The sequence below is a fragment of the Triturus cristatus genome, chromosome 7 (assembly GCF_964204655.1).
Source record: "Triturus cristatus chromosome 7, aTriCri1.1, whole genome shotgun sequence".
NCBI classification, from domain to species: domain Eukaryota; kingdom Metazoa; phylum Chordata; class Amphibia; order Caudata; family Salamandridae; genus Triturus; species Triturus cristatus.
Window position 1 is genome coordinate 1,738,242,378 of NC_140590.1, and position 20,573 is coordinate 1,738,262,950.

Here is a 20,573-nt window from a genome sequence, read left to right on the forward strand (position 1 = left end):
GATACTTGATTATTGCAAAGGACTGGCTGATGTAGTCCGTTCTGTGTCTCATCAGGTTGAAGCTGCGACTGCCCCGACCTCAAAGGATTTGTGCCAAGACTTGTGTCCGGGCGACTGGGTGCTCGATTCGACAGCATGTGATGAAAAGTTGCCTTGAAGTCCACTGGAAGGGGCCATATCAAGTGATCCTAGTGACAAATACAGCTGGAAAGTGTGGAGGCTTGCTGAACTGGATACACACCTCCCACACCCGCAGAGTTTCAGAACCCTTGGAAGAAACAGCTCCTCTCCAAGAAGAAAATCCAGCTTTGGTTGCGAGGCACAGGAGAGGACAAGCCAAGCTGTGAGGGTTACTGACAAAGCTGGTTGCCACCTAGAGCAAGCTGAGGGGGTCACGCTACACAAGGCCCAGGTATTGACTCTTAGGGGGACGGAAACGTTGCAAGTGGTATTGAGTAAGACTCAGCTGAATGAACTGGTGTGCAAGGTGGTCGGGTGCAGAGAAGAAGGGAAAAGCTTGCAGAGGAAATGTGGCCTGGGAGGCAAAGGAGATTAAATCTGAGATTGGCACCTGAAAGAGATCTTGCTCCTGTATCTGAAATGTCTGAATCGGAGTTAAGTGACGCAGAACAAACACAGGGGAGTCTGAAATGGTGAAGAAGAGTGAGGGTGCCTTGTCAGAGATACGCCCCCCCAGAGTGGACTTATCTGGTTACTGATGCCTGGAGCAGTGGGGACCAGGAGGCTGAGGTCTTCACAAGTGGTCAGCAGGCCTCCTGAATTGAAAATCGATATTGAGCTGATAGTTCCTGGACTTTAAATAGAGGGAGTGTGAACAGTGACAGAACCAAGACCTCCAAAATTGAGAAAAGTGCAAATTTTGATTCTCCAAGACTTGTCTTTTCCACCAGCTCAGGAAATTGCAGCTGTTCATCTTGAAATTTTGCAACGTGTCATAATTGAAATTGGTTCCCAGCTCATAAGAGACAGTTGATCGAACTGTGAACTGTAAATAAGCTTGCTTTGAAAGAAGATAACTTAGGCCCGAGTGGAAGAAGAATACATTTAGTGAACCTTCCGTAGAAGAAGAAAGAAGACTAGGGAAGTCTTTCGAACTGTGTAAATAAAAAGAGAAGAATGAAATGTAAAAATATTTCCAGAACTTCAGAAAAGTGTACTGAACTGAATTACAGCAATAAGGAGCAGAGAAAAAGTCTTTGTGCTAATCCTCTTGCTGTGCCAACAGATAATTGAAAATGGAGTCTGGAGATTCGAATCATAGATCTAAGTGTGTGACAGGTACACTCATAGTAGGAGTGATAATAGTAATAGCGGTAGTTATTGTTGTCTCTGTAAAAATTTCACATGATGCAGAAGCTGAAGGGGTGGAAGTGAAGAGAACAACCACACCTGTTACGTCTAGCACAAAAGAGGGTATCGTAGGAGCTGAAAAGGCTATGCTAGATCAGACTAGTCGCATGTTACACATACATTTGTCTAAAGGTGATTACAAGCTTAACGCTTGTGCCAAGCTGCTATATGAGTATGTGAACACGATGGATGTGAGAGATTGCTATGTGTGTCTGCAATTGCCTGCGTCTGTGGAGGAAGGAATTAGTTACCATCATCTTCCTTTGAGATATGGTATTACATGTAGTTTATTGCTTAGTATGTTTTACGGTAAGGGACATTATGAATATTATTTCTCGAATTATGACGTGGTGCTTTCAGAAGTTCCAGCTTATAAGCACCTGAACAGGTATGATTATTACAAGCAAGAAGATAGAGTGGGAAAGTATTTCATACCTACTGTTACCTTAGATACAGCTTATGCACTTCTTCACAATTTGACATGTATGTTAAATGACACAGAGAAGAAATTTGTAGATCAAGTAGAAGATAGACATAGACAGTCGTCAGTAAAGACTAAGAGTAGTGAGGGGGAAACTGCATGGACCAAGGAGGAATTAGCTCAGAAGGAGACAGGGAGTTCTGGTCCAATAGCTTTAGATTTCGAATAGAGAGGGAAGCTTTGCATTAGACAAGTACACACCTATTATAATAATATCTATGTGGGACAGAGTGTAAGTGATTACATCTTTACGATTGAAGCAACTGTGAAGACGTTTTTGCGGGAGACAGTGCAAGTGGTACCAAATGTGTATTTAGTGTGTGGGAAAAATGCCAATGTGCAATTGCCGTTGCATTGGTATGGTACATGTTATGTAGCCGTGGTGTTTCCCAAGATATACCATGTTGAAGATCTGGGACCCTTGAAAGCTGGAATGCATCATAGAGAGAGAAGAGGTACAAGTGCAGGAGAGATAGTTGGAGAAGTATTTGGAGCGATGATACCAGGTCTAGGAGTGGTTCTCAATGATGTTAAAATTAGAAGGTTGTCGACTATTGTGGACAAGTTGTCAACAAATATGGCTCAGTCTTTGTTACTTGTAGATGGAGAGATGGTGTCGATAAGAGCTATAATGATGTAAAATCGTCTTGCTTTAGATGTTTTGCTAGAGAAAGAAGGTGTAGTCTGTAAGATGTTGAGGGTTCAACAGTGCTCTACTTATACACCTGACAACAGCAAAGATCTGAAGAAGTATATAAGTAACATCACTGAGATTCAGAGTGAAATTCATGATTTAGCAACAGAGGGTGTTTGGGACAAGGTTGGGGAAGGGTTCCAAAAGGTAGGAAGTTGGTTTGCAGACCTTGGAAAGGGAATACTTGGTTATATATGAAGCCAATTTTCATAGTTGTGGTTTGTGTGTGATTACATTGTTGGGATTTGTGAATATCTACAAATGGCATAAGCCAGGAAAAGCTGAGAGATCCCTTAGAGAGCGAGAAAGGAGAATGGAGAGACTGCAGGACAGTCACTATGAGAATCTCAAAAGCCTAGAAAAGTCCCGACAGGGAAGACAGGCTACAACTTCTGTTTAGGTCGGTTCTTTCTCCAAGGGGTTGTGATTTGTTGTGATGACACTCGTCATCAGAGGGGGGACTGATGGAGCGCGATGGTGTTCAGTATTGTAGGGGTGCATCATAATCTCGAATAGCCCGCACTTGCATACATACTCTTATGTTGTAATAACATTTGACCATTAGAAGGTGTTCAGTAATAACATGTGAAAGTGTAAATGGTAGTAAAGGTGTTGTGCCATGTAAAGCGACAACGTAGCAATTATGTTATAATATTGTGATATATAGTATTTGATGTCATTTGCCTAACAAAATTGCTTATATGTGATGGGACGCCTATGATTTAAATGAGCACCATATTTAATTTGCACTTAGACGTGACTAAGTTGCATTGAACGTGTAGGATTTCATACGTTGATTGAAATAGAAATGCACTGATGTGCTTGTGAAATGTAATGAGGTATAAAGGCCTAAATGAAATGTTTACTAATGTGTATTTGAAAGGCCTATGTGTTTCACTCTTATGTTGGCCGAAATCCTTAGGCCTGAATTGGATTTCCCTGGGGGCTCTGAAAGAGGGTTGTTAGAAATTTCATGTGCATGTTGAATTTATTCTGTCCTCCTGTTTCTGCTGCAGGTGGAGAAAGTCGTCTTTGTTAGTTAGAATAACGTCTTTTGTTTAGGAGAGTTAAGTTTGGGAGGATGTGATACAAATGAGCAAGGAGAACTGATAATTGGGAGCTGGTGTTCTTTCTCACTGAGGGAGGCCTGGGAATTAAAGTCATCGAGCCAGGAGATGGGAGCACCAACACCGTGTGGAAAATCGCCTATGGGAAGTGTCCAGCAGAATGAGGTGTTCTGTGAGCGTGTTCTACATTTTTGTGTTTTGTATTAGGGGAAGTGTCCTGGGGTGGAGTTAAGAGAAGGGGTGAAGATATCGAACGAGAGAGAAGGAGCATCTTAGAACAAGCTCTGTAGCTTTTGGCTACTTGACCCATACAACGTGAGTGTACTTCTAAGGAAGTCTTCACGCGCTGATACCTTTTTCCTGATCTTGCCTGGGAAATGCTAATTAGGGATGTCATGATAGTAGTAGTGTAGGGGTAGACTAAAGCTTTTGATTCATTCTCCACAGATGAAGACCGAACTTGATGTGGGGGCAATAATTGCGTGTGTTCTGCTTCTGGAGATTGTCATTCTGTTTATGATCCAAAGAATAAAGCTAGCCCGTAGATTTGGATTTGCATTAGTTCCCATGTATTTCTACAACCTCATGATGAGGTGCTTGTACATTCAGTTGTTTTTGGCTTTGTAATAAACCCCACTAACTTGGAATTCAGAGTCTTTGATTCTTCAGAGTCATAGTTCTTACAATTTGTGATCCAGTCTAAATGAATTGTTTCTCCCCTCTACACTTTTCAGCAGGCAATAAAGGCCCATCGGCCGTGAGTTCCACAGTAATTTGATAGGGAGGAACTGGAGGTACTCAGTGGTAGCAGCTGTGACCTCTAGCTTGCTCCCTGCTACTAAACTCACTTATTTTGCAACCCTGGCCTCAGAGAGGACAAAACGTTTGCCCCCTTTGAGGTCAAGGTTTGCAAAAGAAGCTAGGAGTGGGAGGGAGCAAGCTAGAGGTCACAGCTGGAACCCCCAACTACCTTCAAATGATGTGTATAGGCAGTAGTGAGCTGAAGGGGTGCGTGGGAGGGGTGCGCCAGAAGCCTACAGCGGCCACACAGCCCAGAAGAGGGCAAATGCTGCAAGGGGGGCTATTCCTGAGACGCCGACATAACGAGATACAGTACCTAAAGTGGTGACAAACGGGACAAAGTTATGAAAAACACCAATTACCAGAAATTAAAGGAAAGATTAGAGTTGGACAAAAGCGTTGTTTTCATAAATTGGAAACCAATCAAACAGTTATACAAATCCAATAAGGGTATGAATAGGGAGGTAAATAAAGTGCTATTTATCTGAGTGAGGGGCAACATATAAAAGAGGAAGATGAATCCATGACTGGACCATTTGTACATTGTGAATGTTCTTTTCCAGACTGGTTTTTGTTTATGATGTAATGTTGTTTAAAGTGCTGCATGGAGTAGGATTTAAAGGATTAATGCATATGGTAGCCGCCGGTCTTGTAATGATATCAGGCTGGGTCCCTCAGTTGGTTAAAGGTGTCCATAAAATACTGTGCTGCATGTTCAAATGTTAAGGTAAGTATGTTTATCCTGAAGGATGCGAGGATCTGGATATTTAGAGAAACAGCCTTTACCACACAGTCCAAACCCCGCATGCGTTTACAATACAATACCCATTCGGTATGACTTTTCTATGCAATATGTTTGCAGCTTAACTAAGATGTTCGTCGGAGCCACGGGCTGGCAAGTCGTGGGTGAGAGAGCAACTTTGATGATTGTTTGCTACAAGCGCCTCTCCCCTCCCGTGAATAGCTCATGAGGCCTTAGTTAAGCTGCGAACATATTACATAGAAAAGTCATACCGTATGGGTATTATATTGCTGCATGCTTAAAGGCACATTATACCTTGAAACTATTCAAGCACACCTATTAGGATAAACAAGAGTGGTTAGAGGGATCATTTATTTCTGGTCCTGAGGAAAATCCTAGGGCAAGGCATGCAACATGTAGACCGGGGAGAAGTTCACTCATTATAGTATATAGTTCTCCAAATCCCCCCCCCCCCTTTTATTGACGATGCCAGCTATAGTAATTAATAACGTGTAGGTTCCATGTAGCCAGGTATTTTTTAACCTCACTATTCTTTCTTTCTGACCCTTCTACTCTCACAAACATCACATAGTATCACTTCATGATAAGTGCTCCCACGTCTCCGTCGGTCATATAACGCCCCGTCCTGCAGCAGGGCAGCAAGAACCAGATGATGAAGCATGCCACCAAAGGATTGTTTGGTGGGTGGGGGTTATTTTAAAAAACGTATCATTTTCGCTAGGGAAATCAACATCTTTTCCTTGGGAACACTGGTAGCAATCACTGGAAGGATAATATTTGTTCACTGAGTGAAATATTTCTTGAATGAAGGGTGGACTTCTTTTGTTTTATCGCAACTTGCTAAGGAGGCTGAGTCCACAGCATCCGTAACCTCTTTCTCCCTTCCATGTTCTTGGAGTACGTCTGGGAATGTCATGTGACTATTCCAAGAGCTCCTATTCCACCTACATGGAGTTCTCCATACGAGATACTTTTGCATAGGAACGATGGATCCCTCCGTGCAAGTGCACACTTTCTCTTTTTGCCTCTCGCCATTTCCCTGCACCCTGTGGGCACTTCCCCCACCCATCATGAAAGGGAATGTACTCCGTCCCGTAGCAAATCCCAGATTGAAAACATACATTAGTGAGCCTTCCCAAAGTTACAAACCAAAACACTCCGTGGCATGCCCACTTCACAGTTCTTGAGTGGGATTTGCAAGCTCAGATTTCTCTTCACTCATGACAAAGTCCATATTCATAAATACAATTATATTTTGGAAGGCATACAAAAGATAAATTCAATCATAAACATACTTTTATGACTCAATTTAATTTTGAAAGTTAGGTCCATAATGTATTAGTTATTTTCCACATCAAAGACAGTAGGATCAGTACTTGGGGCAGAGGAAGGCCAGGGGTGGTGGTACTGGAACAATTTATAGAGAGGAGGCGCTGGCCCTTGATGTCACCTTGTTAAATTTATAGGGCCTGATTCACAAACGTAACTTGCACTTTTGAATAAGCTTACACTTTGGAGTAAGTTTACTGCTTTCAGTTTTCCCAAGCTCTGTATGTAAACTTACCACAAAAGTGTAAGTTACATGTCTCCACCCCAGAGTAATGCAACTGTCTGACTCTTGTGTGGGTGGGTGACATCCCTCCCTAAACCCCTCCCTGACACACTCTAACCACTTCCTAATCCCATCCCCCTTTGTAGTAAGTCTGCCCCTTTTTAAATCCCCTCCTTTGTGTCTCTCCTACATTTTCTGATAGAACCTTTACTTATGTGTGCAGAGATTCTGTAGACAGGCAGAGAACTCCACAAGTATAGGTAATATGAAGGCATAAGAGACTCTGCATGTATTTTGTGAGTTTGCAATTTGTACTGCATTTATTGTACTACAAAATGCAGTACAAAGTGCAGTTTGTGGATCAGGTCACTAGGGTTTGTATAAATGTAAGATGCTACGTAAAAAGAAAGACTACTAAGTGATCCAAGCTCATTCAGAAAAAGAGGCGACAGTGGTAGGGGGAATTTGTAGTGGGGATATAGAGTTCAATTTTAGAACCAGAAATTTGCAAATCTATAGCTAAAACATGGAAGGATATTGTCCGCTCTAGAGACAACATTCTCTACTGACCTGGCCTCTACGAAGAAATTGAATGTCCAGAAGCAACCATCGACTCACCTGTAATTCAGGAGGCATGAGATCTAGATCCATTTTCACAAATTGCAATGATCTGTTTGGAGCCATGGTTTCTTAACAGAAATTGGTCTCAGTTATGAGCCAAAATTGGTCCCAGTTATGAGTCTTCCCCTCAGAGAGTGTTGTCCTGACTTTAAAGCACTCTACCAACCTTGTAACTCACTCTGCAAAGGTGTGCAAAGATATAAAGAGGCCATGCACAGAAACACCCTCACGTGGCTGTTCCCACTGAACCCTACCCAGGTTTGGCACCAGCACAGGTCAAGGTAAATATTAAGGCTGGTACAGGCACGCGAGGCGGAGACGTGAACTTAATCTAACCTGATGCCAACTCACCAGTGGTGGCTGATGACATTTGAAAGTGGTGAGGCGTAAAACAATTGTCGTACTTCACTGTGGCTAGCGAGCGAGCCTGAACCACCTACGGGGGGGGGGGGGTTCAGGGAACATTTTGAAAAAAAGAGTGGGCAAATGGTGCCTTTTCAAGCAACTCCAATATGCACCAACCTCAAATGGGCCCTGAGCCCTAGACTCCGGGAATCCTACCAAATCTCAAGCCTAAACCCTACAAAACCAGCCTCTGTCTTTTCTATTTTCTGGCTTTGCTACCGTTCCAGAACTCTATATATGACGACTCCCCATTGCAACAGATTTAGACAAATGGGTGGTAACACAAAATAAAGAGGTGCACAAATCAACTCCCACATATAGTTACCACCTAGATGGAACAGGCGCTGCCTTCAACATGTGAGTAAAATTAAATTTGAATTTGGTAAAGCACACAGCCTTTTATCATTTGGAGGACGATATGGTTTAGTAAAAATAATTATGTAAAACTAACACCTCTATTTTACAGCGCTTAGGAGCAACAAAACAGTAACATGAAGCACTCTACTTGTTATTATAAGTCTATCGAGCAAATTAATGATATACGATGCCTCTTCGAGATACACAAACGTCATTTTAAAGTCTTCATAGAACGTGGAATCCTCCCTTGACTCCCACCACCCACCTGTTGCCAAAAGCCAATTCTGTAAACTTGCATAGCCATGGTCCGAACCCCAAAAGAGATGACCACGTGGGAAGCTGATTGAAGGCTTATGGGACCAGAAACAGCGGCCATTTCGAACGCTTTCATAAACCGCTGACAGCTCGAAAGTGGCATACCTCCGGATTAAATTGTGCAAAAAACAATAAATGTACAGAAACATTCATCTCCAGTGCTCCTCGTCATGCGCAGCATTCTGTAAGATCGTTCTTGAATGCCAGAGCCAGTATTTCATATAAGTTAGGCTAGTGAGAGGCTGCCAGTCAGGTCTCGCGTCTCTTTAAACTGGAAGTCTGCCTCACAGGCAGTCTCCCTTCAGACACTGTCCAAACCGGCCAGTTAGCCTCAAGTGCGCACATTGTGTGCTGCATCCTGCCAAGTCGTGTGTTTCCAAGTTATTAAATGTAGGTGCACCTCAAATGAGTACCTTAAACGGACGCAGTGCACTGTCTGCTTATTTACAGTCTGTTGGGCACATCTGTGTTTAGTATTCCCTGGCTTGGCAAGCCTGTATTCCACATGCACGACAATTCTGAAAAAATATCTGATTTAGGAAAAGCAAGATTCTAAAGCACAAATATTTTCAGCTTCTCTCCCTTTAATACATCACTCGTCCCCCCTTAACCCACTCTCGTGACACTGGTTAATGTATGTGTGGCTTCTTTGCAAGAGGGGAGGGGAAGTGAGGCGGAAAGGGGATGATGTTGCCTGACGACGGGCACGTGCAGGAGGGCTGGCTGGTGCCGGATGGTGCGCAGCAAACAGACGCTTGTTTTGTCGCCATTCATCTTGAGGCAGCTGGATCTCCTCCAGCCAGTCAGCGTTCAACGTCTCTGACTTAATTGGGGACAATCGTTTCATCTTTTCTTGGCGGTGTATATTTGATAGTTGATAATGGTGTTCTTTTAAATAACGTTCTTCCTTACATTGACATTTGGCATCTAGGTTAATTCAGTGCTTTAAGTACAACTATTGAAGCTTAAAAAGACACTTGTGTTGTCATAGTTCTATAAAACAAACAGATAAAAGATAGTGACATAACATGGTTGATCTTATCGTGTAGTGTATCACCCTTATACATCTCCGGAAAGTAGTCATTACCGCCGTATGTATCAACCCCATCTCATTATCATATCCTGAATTAAATGTGGTTGTATAGTGCAATATTACCACTTCTACAAGGGGTTCTTAAAATACTGAACCTTATTCTGTGTGTGTGTGTACATCCCCGATGGATCCCAACAATGTGGCAATCTCCATTAATCACGCTTGATTGCTGAAATTCATAGCACGATTCTGACATCGAAACCCTCAAATCTCGCCAATTTTAAACGTGCTTCTGTAGCTCTCACTATTTTGTTTTAAGCGTACACAGCCACCGAATTGCCCCAATCTTACCATTTGGTATTGGCGTGGGGAGCTTCGTCTCATTCCGCGCTACTAACCTTTCCAAATAAACGAACACGTCAAATTTCAATGGCGATGCTTCTACAGTTTTGTAATATAGCTATTCCAGTACATCATGCCGCTTCAAAACTTATTACGCTTTTTAAAAAAGCCTCGATTACATACACACAATCCCGCAGGAGTGGCCCAGTATCTTATATAGCACAGGCACATTATCACGCTGCTGATAAAATTCCAAACAATTCACCCAACTAATCTTCAAAGCGATTCTAATCAGTTATAATCAGTTCTCATAATCTGCCAATGTCCACATCTCTCGGAGGTTATAGCTCACATGAGAGACTAATCCAATTGTCCAGTTATATACACTTATCAACTTGCTGTACACAAAGGAAGATCCACCTGCGCCCAGGTAAATCCTGATCAGTCTCATAAGCTGATTCAATTCCATTCAATGCAGTCGTTGAGCCCAACTTGATCTGCTTTCTCTAGGAAAATCCAACGGGCTTCCCTACTAGCTAGTAGTCTGTCCATATTGGAGACATCACCTCTTACTTTCTCCAATATTGTCCATGTCAAAGATCTGTCCTCATGTCTCTCATTTATAAAATGTTGTACTAGTCTGGTGGTCAGCTTTCCTGATCTAATAGTGCTGAGATGTTCCTGTATACGAATCTTTACTTTCCTAGATGTTAGTCCAATGTAATGTAATCCGCACCGACACGTAATGCGGCAAATTACATTTGCTGTATTGCAGTTGGTAAATTGAGTGAGATGCCAAACCTTTCCATCCATCAATGTCACTTTGTTAGTTTTAGAAGCCAATTCACATACGGAACACGATCCACACGGATAATGGCCCGCCGGTAAAGTTGACACTTCTGTGTCTATTTTAGAATGTGAATGTACCAATTTATCCTTCAAATTGCATGCTCTCCTGTAGGCAAATCTAGGGGGAGGCATCTTGAAGTCAGCTGTGGACAGTAAGGACCAGTGTTTGCGCATCACTTGACGTAATTTACTGGCCAAAGGATAGTATGTCATGACTACTGGCAGACAGTCACTCCTAGGTCTGATGTTCTTTTCCGATAAGGTACTGCGAGGTGTATTCAACGCTCTTTTTCTTGCGTTTTTCACCACTAGCCTCGGATATTGCCTCTGAACAAGCTTCTCACAGAGGACTTCAGACTGCTGCAAGAAATCCCCTGTGGATGAACAGTTCCTCTGGTAACGGAGGAACTGCCCTACTGGTAGATTATCCCTGAGTGCCCGGGGATGGAATGAATTAAAATGCAACAAGGAGTTTCTATCAGTTGCCTTTTGGTGTACTGTAGTCCTAAGTTGGCCCTGCTCAGCAAAGATATCAAGATCCAAATATACAGCAGTCTGTTTGCTGTACGTCCAGGTAAATCTAAGACTGCCATCCAAGGTGTTTAACCGGTTTAGAAAAGCCATCAGAACATCCTCAGTACCTGACCAAATGCACAAAACATCGTCAATATACCGCTTCCAGAGGAGGATGTTCCTCTGGAAGGGATTGAGCAGATGGAAAATATGATATTCTTCGAACTGGCCCACATAAATGCAGGCCAGGTTGGGCGCAAAAGTCGCGCCCATCTAAGTACCTGAGACTTGTAAAAACAGGTCATTTTTATAGCAGAAATAGTTCCTTGTAAGTGCAATTTCAATGCACTGTAACACAAAGGACTGTGGTGTGTCATGGTTGATTTTAATCATTAATACTGCAAAGGGGCTTAGTGAAGACCTCCTCAAGGAAATCATTAATCTGGAGGAGAGTATTAAAAGGGATACCACACTTGCTGACACGAAGGAACAGTTATCCAGAATACAGGAGGATCTTTCTGATTATAAAAATTACATGATTAATCAAAAAATAAAAGGCCTAAAACGCAATTTAGAACGTTTTACCCATGAATGAGCATTCCCATATGTTGAAGACAGTTATTATCAACAGAGAACTGTACCAAGACAACGGGGTGGCCCTGTTAGGGGAGGGAGACATACAACTAGACGTACACCTTACAACTGGACGTTTGACAACACATCCAGTGAAGATGATGAGGCAGGAGTACAAGTAGACAAATCCAATAGGGTCAGATTTAATCAAACTGAACAATCGAATGAAGATCTGGGGGCGTTATTGCGTTCTTTTTTAGGACAGAATCAGAGAGGACACAGAGGCAGAGGTGGTCAAGGAGGCAGAGGACAGATACCACCCAATCAGGATCAGACATGGCAGGGTTTCTCACCTCGAATAACTCGCAGCCGGGGAAGGAACCAGCCATGAACGGCATTGTCAATCTATCCGATTATACTCTGTCGGAGAATGAAACACGAGTGTTGAACAAAGGCTTGGGATTTGTTCCCACCCCTGTACATGATATGTTCAAATTTCGTTTCGAATTTCATGAAACAATGAGGAAAATTAAAATGTAAAAAATTTTTGCCAACAAAACTCAGGACCCTGCTTCTGTGTTTTGTACTGACCAGCGTCGTCCCTCTCAATTTTGTCCTTCAAATTCCAGCGTGGGCCCGGAGGTTGCAGTGTTTGAGAATAAAGTCCTCGAGGAAATGAATGCGTTCGAAAATACTGTCCATAATCATACTTTTAATAACATGAGCAAAGATGACTGGCGGGCGGTTAGGAGTCTCCAGGATAACCCCCTTGTCACTATAAAATCAGCAGACAAGGGGGGAGCAATAGTTGTTATGAATACGGCGGATTACGAAAATGAAGTTCATAAGCTCCTTGGCAAACATGAGAATTACCTACCTCTGGCTTGTGATCCTGTGAATGAATTACTGGATATCATCCAATCCATGGTAGCGGTAGCCAAAGAAAAGAAATGGATTACTGTCAAAGAAGCAGAGTTCCTTGTAAATTCCAAACCCAGGACTCCGGCCTTTTATATTTTACCAAAAATTCATAAGGCTACATGACCTCCTCCTGGGCGTCCCATTGTTTCGGGTGTTCAGTCAGTGTTCGAACCCCTTTCACAATTTGCGGATTTTTTTCTCAGGGAATCGGAGATAAAACAGACCTCATTTGTGCAGGACACCAGAGATATCCTTAATGTACTAGAGAACACTTGTTTTGATACACAACATGAATTTTTAGTGACTATTGACATCGAGTCATTCTACACTTGCATACCCCAGGATGCCACACTGGTGGCGGCAGCACGTGCACTTGGGGAGCAAGAATGGTTTTATGACACAGCACAGTCCTTTGTGTTACAGTGCATTGAAATTGCACTTACAAGTAACTATTTCTGCTATAAAAATGACCTGTTTTTACAAGTCTCAGGTACTTCGATGGGCGTGACTTTTGCGCCCAGCCTGGCCTGCATTTATGTGGGCCAGTTCAAAGAGCATCATATTTTCCATCTGCTCAATCCCTTCCAGAGGAACATCCGCCTCTTGAAGCGGTATATTGACGATGTTGTGTGCATTTGGTCGGGTATTGAGGATGTTCTGATGGCTTTTCTGAACCGGTTAAACACCTTGGATGGCAGTCTTAGATTTACCTGGACGTACAGCAAACAGACTGCTGTATATTTGGATCTTGATATCTTTGCTGAGCAGGGCCAATTTAGGACTACAGTACACCAAAAGGCAACTGATAGAAACTTTGTGTACAGCAAGTTGTTCAGTGTATATAACTGGACAATTGGATTAGTCTCTCATGTTAGCTATAACCTCCGAGTGATATGGACATTGGCAGATTATGAGAACTGATTATAACTGATTAGACCCGCTGTGAAGATTAGTTGGGTGAATTGTTTGGAATTTTATCAGCAGCGTGATAATGTGCTGTAGTGTCCTGGACTGCAATGAAGCGTTCGAGGAAATCAGGAATGCAGTGATGACTGTGGAGCACCTCGCATACTTCGACCCTCTGCTCTGCACCAAACTGACGGTTGATGCAAGTCCAGTAGGACTAGGAGCGATACTAGCACAGCACCTGCCAGGAAAAGAGTCACCAAGGAAAATTGTTGCCTACGCTAGCAAAAGTCTGACAGACATCTAGAAGGCGTACTCACAGCCAGAGAAAGAAAGCTTAGCGGTGGTATGGGCATGTGAGCACTACCACATGTTCGTGTACGGGAAGCGGTTTACCATCATTACGGACCACCAAGCGCTGGTAACAATATATGGCAACCCAGCAGCAAAGATGCCGCCAAGGATCGAGCGCTGGGGCATCAGACTAATGGACTACGATTTCACTATTGTCCACAAACCAGGGAAAGAACATAATCCGGTGGACTACATGTCGCGACATCCACTACCACATGCCGAGGAAAAGGCCTCAGTGACAGAGGAATACCTAAACTTCGTGCTCAAACAAAATACACCGGCACCAATAACATTAGCAGAGATAGAGAGAGGAACTGAGGAAGATGTCACTCTCCAAGTGGCCAGAGAAACAATGAGCCAACAAAGGTGGAGACATGTCAACAACAACTGCACGTGGAAAGAAGGAGTAAACAAGGAAGAGATGCTGGCACTGCAGAAGATAAGCGGGGAACTGTCAGAGACAAATAACGGAATAATAATGCGAGGCACCAGGATAGTGATGCCAAGTTCACTACGGCGCCAAGTAGTTAGCATCGCACATGAATCGCACAGGGGCATCGTCGCAACAAAGAAGCTGCTGAGAGAGAAGGTGTGGTTCCCTGGACTAGATAGTCTAGTAGAAAACACAATTGCAGCCTGTCACCTCTGTCAAACAACAGGCCAGACAGCATGACAAGAACCTCTGCACATGTCGGAGCTGCCAAGGACTGTATGGACGACACTAGCAGCTGACTTCTTCGGACCGCTAGACACAGGAACTTACTTACTGGTGATAATGGACGAGTACTCCAGATTCCCAATTGTGAGGCCAGTATCATCAACGTCAGTAGCAGCTACTCTACCAATAATAGACAATATATTTGAGGCGTGGGGCTCACCAGAAACGTTGAAGACAGACAATGGTCCTCCGTTCGCAGGAGACGAATTCCGCAAGTTCATGGCCTAACTTGGAATACAACACAGGAAGATAACGCCACTGTGGCCAGAGGCAAATGGCATGGTCGAACGGTTCATGGGAAACATCAAGAAGGCGGTTCAGAGAGCGAAACTGTCACAGATATCGCTGGGCCAAGCGCTATGCCAAATGCTGAGAGACTACAGAAACACGCCACATGGGTCCACAGGAAAATGCCCGGCGGAGCTGGTACTGGGGAGGAGAAGCAGAATGAGGCTGCCGCAAGTAGAAGGACAGACAGCATCAGGGCACGAGAACCTAGCAGACAAAGACAAGGAGGCAAAGAGAAAAATGAAGGAATATGCGGACAGCAAACGACAAGCCACCAGGTCACATCTACAAGAAGGAGACACTGTAGTAGTGCAACAGAAACAGCAACGGAAATCTGACAGCCTGTTCGCCCAAGAACCATTGACGATAACGAAGAAAAAGGGAACAATGATTACAGCAGAATCGGAAAGCAAACGAATAACGAGAAACAGTTCACACTTTAAAGGTCTAAAGGAAGAAATGGACGAAGAGCAAGCATCAGGCACCGAAGAGACGAAGAAACTGGAGCGCTATGGAATGGGTCCAGCAGGCAACACAGGGCCAAAAGAAGACCCACAACTGGAGACAAGGCCGAGAAGAGACATAACGAGACCAAAGAGACTGATAGAAGAAATGTGATACATCTCTCTGGGTACCATTACATATGTCACATCTATACATATCACCTTACATTATGAATAACTATAGCTCGTCAAGATGTCACATGTCTGAGAGTTGGCTAGTATTTTTCATCACCTTTTTGTGATAAAGGGCGGGAGATGTAGTGTCCTGGAAGTGGACACTAGGACCTGGGGATGGGCGATGGCCAGGAAGGTCATCGGACACCACATCCGGTCGGGGGCGGGAGGACACACAACGAGGGCAGTGGGACAGCAGGAAGGTCATCGCACATGCGATCTGTATACCTAATAAATAAATAAAGAACTGCGAAAGCTTACCGGTGTGTCATGATCTTTTGCTGTGGAGCGACACAACATGTGCCTGTGCTGTATAAGATACTGGGCCACTCCTGCGGTATTGTGTGTATGTAATAGAGGCTTTTTTTAAAAAGTGTAGTAAGTTTTGAAGCGGCTAGATGTACTGGAATAGCTATATTACAAAACTGTAGAAGCATCAACATTGAAATTTGACGTGTTCGTTTATTTGGAAAGGTTCTTGTTTTTAAAAAAAAAAGCAGATGTGATTATGAACAAATAACATGGTGATGGGCTCGTACCTATTCAAAGATGGCACCCGTGATTCAGGGTGGATCACGTGATGTGAAATGCCATGTGACCGCTAGGGAAACCCGTCATTTAAAGACGCGAACCGCGTTCAGTTAGTAGCGTGGAATGAGACGAAGCTCCCCACGCCAATACCAAGTGGTAAGATCGGGGCAATTTGGTGGCTGTGTACGCTTAAAATAAAATAGTGAGAGCTACAGAGGCACGTTTAAAATTGGCGAGATTTAATGGTTTCGATGTCAGAATCGCGCTATGAATTTCAGCAATCATGTGTGATTAATGGAGATTGCCACATTGTTGGGATCCATCGGGAATGTACACACACACAGAATAAGGTTTAGTATTTTAAGAACCCCTTGTAGAAGTGGTAATATTGCACTATACAACCACATTTAATTCAGGATATGCTAATGAGATGGGGTTGATACATACGGCGGTAATGACTACTTTCCGGAGATGTATAAGGGTGGTACACTACACGATAAGATCAACCATGTTATGTCACTATCTTTTATCTGCTTGTTTTATAGAACTATGACAACACAAGTGTCTTTTTAAGATACAGGACTACTTTGTCAAAACAGTGCCTGTGTGACGCGGTTCTTAGCTGGTACGAGTGGCCTAGGCTAGCACCGGGTAATTGGATTGTTACATGTTGTTGCATATTCAAGGAAAGACAGGGTGAATGCAATGAATGTTTGGAGTATGTGCTCTCTGTCCTGGCTATTCGTGCATTTTTTACAAGAACCTCTCCTTTTGTTTATACAGTCACTGGTAGTTCGTAACAAGTGTCCAGATAAGGTGGACGAATCCCTGGTGCCCTGAAGAAATTGCCACTAGAGAAAGGCAATGAAACATGTCGGCCCAACGTTAATTGGTCTGTTAACATGCAGTACGTTTTTATTTTGAATATATCCATGAGCTGAGAATAAAGTATGGTTGCTGTGGATTTATCTCAATTTTAAGCAAACGGGGTTGAAGTGTGTGACGTCTTCACATATTTTCACCTAGTTCACTATTTCTCTGGACACTTTTTTGTTTTACAAGGTGGCAAAATATGATGATAGACATGGCATAACTGGTGATATTTAACCAGCAAAGCCCACTTTGGTGTTGCTCACATGAGGTGCTACCTTGTCTTGCACATTTTTCACTGAGTGACATATGGTTGTGGTTTTTTTACATCTGTGATTTCACAGGGTATTTTGAAGATTTAGTTTCAGAACCCATTGACTGTTGACTTAGGATGTGGTTTTAGTGTTTTTAAATACTTGTTGTCTTGTGAGCTTGGGACTACTCTCCCACATGTAATTGACAGAGAGTGGTATAGAAGAAGGAAAAATAGCACCTCTCATTCCCATTCACAAAGTATACGTAAAGAATTACTGTGCTACCAGATTGGGCCCTTTTTGTTTTATCACTAACAGTAACGTTATCAGAGGTTAATGCATCCTCCTGTGTGTACTGCATCAAATTTCAAACATGGGAAAGATGAATACCATAGGTGAAAATTACTATGACATGCAATTCACCAAAAGAAGTGGAATGTCCAAGATCACACAGTTAAAAGTAACACAATTATACCTATTTAGAACATAGAACTAAATCAGCAGGTAACACCCTCTAGAATTTCTGCTAAGCCATTCTTCCAAAATCAGCATTTGCAAGCATGATTTTGCTAGTGTTAATATGGCATCTGTATGTGTGCAAACAGTAGTATGTGTAGAACACAGATTACAGCATACATTGACTATTAGCTCAACACTATAAACTGCACTCATGTAAAACAGAAGAGAAATAGCACTGGCTAACAGCTCTGCATGTCTCACACAAATTCAATTATATTCCTTGGTTTGTTTTGACCCTAAAATATGTGTTGACATAACACTTCAAGATTAAGAGACTATGGGGCTTATTTATGAGAACCCTGCGTCACTTTTGCACCATGTAAAGTGGTACATGCATGACGCAGGGCTCTCAAAGATTTATGAAACCACGCAAAGCCACACTGCGTGGCTTTGAGTGGCCTCAAATCATGAGTAAGGCAATGCAGTGGTTTTTCCACACGCAACACTGATGGAATTTGAAGCTACCCCAGATTTACAGCGATGTAAACTTGGGGAAGCTTCAAATCCATTCGCTTACCGAGGTGAGACGTAACGAGGAGAAATATGTTTATTTCTTCTAGGTTTTTCCTCTTTCCATGGTAGGAAGAAACTTCCTCGTAGGATTGTTTTTGTGCAGGAAGGTGTACCTTCCTGCACAAAAACAATCCTGCCTGCAACGGAGGCACACTTGCATCATGGTGCAAGTGTGCCTACATTGGTGCTAGGCTGCCAAAATGGCGCCAGCGCAGGCAGAAAGACTGGAATGCACCATATTGCTTCAATGCGGTGCATTCCTGCCCTTTCACTTTGGCGTAGGGCTGTGCGGCAAGATGCCTTGCAGCACTGCCTTATGCCAACAAACCATAAATGAGGCCCTCAGTGACTTCTTTGTACATTCCCTATGTTAAGAAACACCTGTGGAGTTTACTTTGTACAACAAGCTCCATGTGCTTTTTAAAATGTTAATTATCTTGTAACCTTTTAACACTCTGCTGTACCGCAGTCTAAGTAGGTTTTCAAGTTGCAAAATACTCCCACTTGGAGATCAGATGTCTATTTCAACAGAATTTGCAGCAGTTTATCAGATACAATTACTCAACATTTGTGAGTCTGCATTTGAACCAGCACAAAAAGAGGGTTGCTGTTCCTTTACAGAAGAAGTCTGGTTGGGATGTATATGAGGTGAGGGATCTTCCTTATTTGAAGATGTTGCCCTCACACACCCATGTGGGCATCATGCTTCATCATCGGGTTTAGTTCCACGTGGGGCCTGAGCTGCCATGCCCCACAGGCGAGGCGAGAGGGCTCTTTAGCGGAGATCTTGTCTTTTTAGCCATGATGATGCATGCGGGTGTGTGGTGATTCGATAATATATGTGGTTAAAAAGTGCATTAAAACTACCTACAGGGTGCTGAAAATATTTTAATCAGTGATCCCCTTGGTAGGGTCAAAAGCAGGTGAGTATGGATTGTCAGGGAAGTGTCACGAAGTGTGACAATCTCTTGGTAAGTGCTTAAAGTCAACATGTTTTACGTTTACGTGGTCCAGGAGGGGTCAGTGGGTTTCTTCAGGATCAACTGAATCAAGTTTCTCTACCCTCATTCAGGGCAGAGAAGGTGAAGCTATAATAGCTAGGTTATGTCTATTGATCTCAAGAAATAGTAAAAGGTCAAGTGTACCTTCAGATAAACTCCCTACTAGGATCTCACATTCTAACCTAAGAAAGAGAGGAAAAATGGATAGAATAATGTCACATGTATATAGTCTGCACATGGTGAAAACCTTAAGAACCATAGGAAAGTATTAATTGACAAGTATTAATAAGCTGAACAATTGGTAATGTACTTGGAGTGCAAAACATAGCTCCTTGGTGACGTGCCAGAAATATCAAAGCAGGCAAGAGACATAGTGGTGATGGGATGTAATATTGCAAGACATATAAGAGAGACATGTGAAATCAGACACTCATGCACCGAACTGATATAATAGCCCTGCTCAGGGTAGGGATACTTCTTACCCAGCTGAAACTAAATTTGTAGCGCCTTAGGTCAAGGCTGAGAACAGGGTAATAACAGTGGTATAAACTGAAACACATAAGTTACAGTATGCAAATTAAGAACACAACGGGTACACTTGGAAAGTCCGCAGTGTGCCGTCAAGATTTTGAATACTTACAGAGTCTGACGTGGAGGTGTGTGTGTGACCTACCCTTTGCTCTGCCTGCCTCGAGGTAGTGTGTTTGGCAAGGGTGGGGGTGGTGGGTAGCTGTTGTATACGGCGCAATTGCTCCAAGTAAAGTTCATTCACCCAAACAGTTCCCGGGAGATTAGTCACGAGGTGTGGGTCGAGTAGGTGCGGCCAATTAGTCACAGGGTGCGGGGGCCGAAAAGGTATGGCCATCTTGGCCTAGTGACAACCTGTTAAGAAGGTATATTACTCTAACCCCAAAAGGGGTTTGTTTTTATGCTATTTAGCTGGCCCGGTGAAAAATGCATAACCCGGGAGTCGTGGGAGTGTGCTACTGCCTCCTAATAAACTATGCCGCATTGTAGAATACCAAAAACGCGTGAACTGGCTTGTGATGATTCCTCATTGCAGGCATGTAATGCCTTGAGGCTCACAGCTAGGTTCCATCTCCATGGTTTCCATGGCCGCACGTTAGATGCGGTTGTGGATTTCATGGAGGTGGACCGCGGTCGGAGGGGCTCCTGCTGTTTTCGAATAAAGTACCTCAAAGGTCTGAAGACTCCTCTTTACATTTGGCAATGGGCGGGAGAAAGCAGGAGCTTCCCGCTATTTTTCATCCTGACGAACACAAA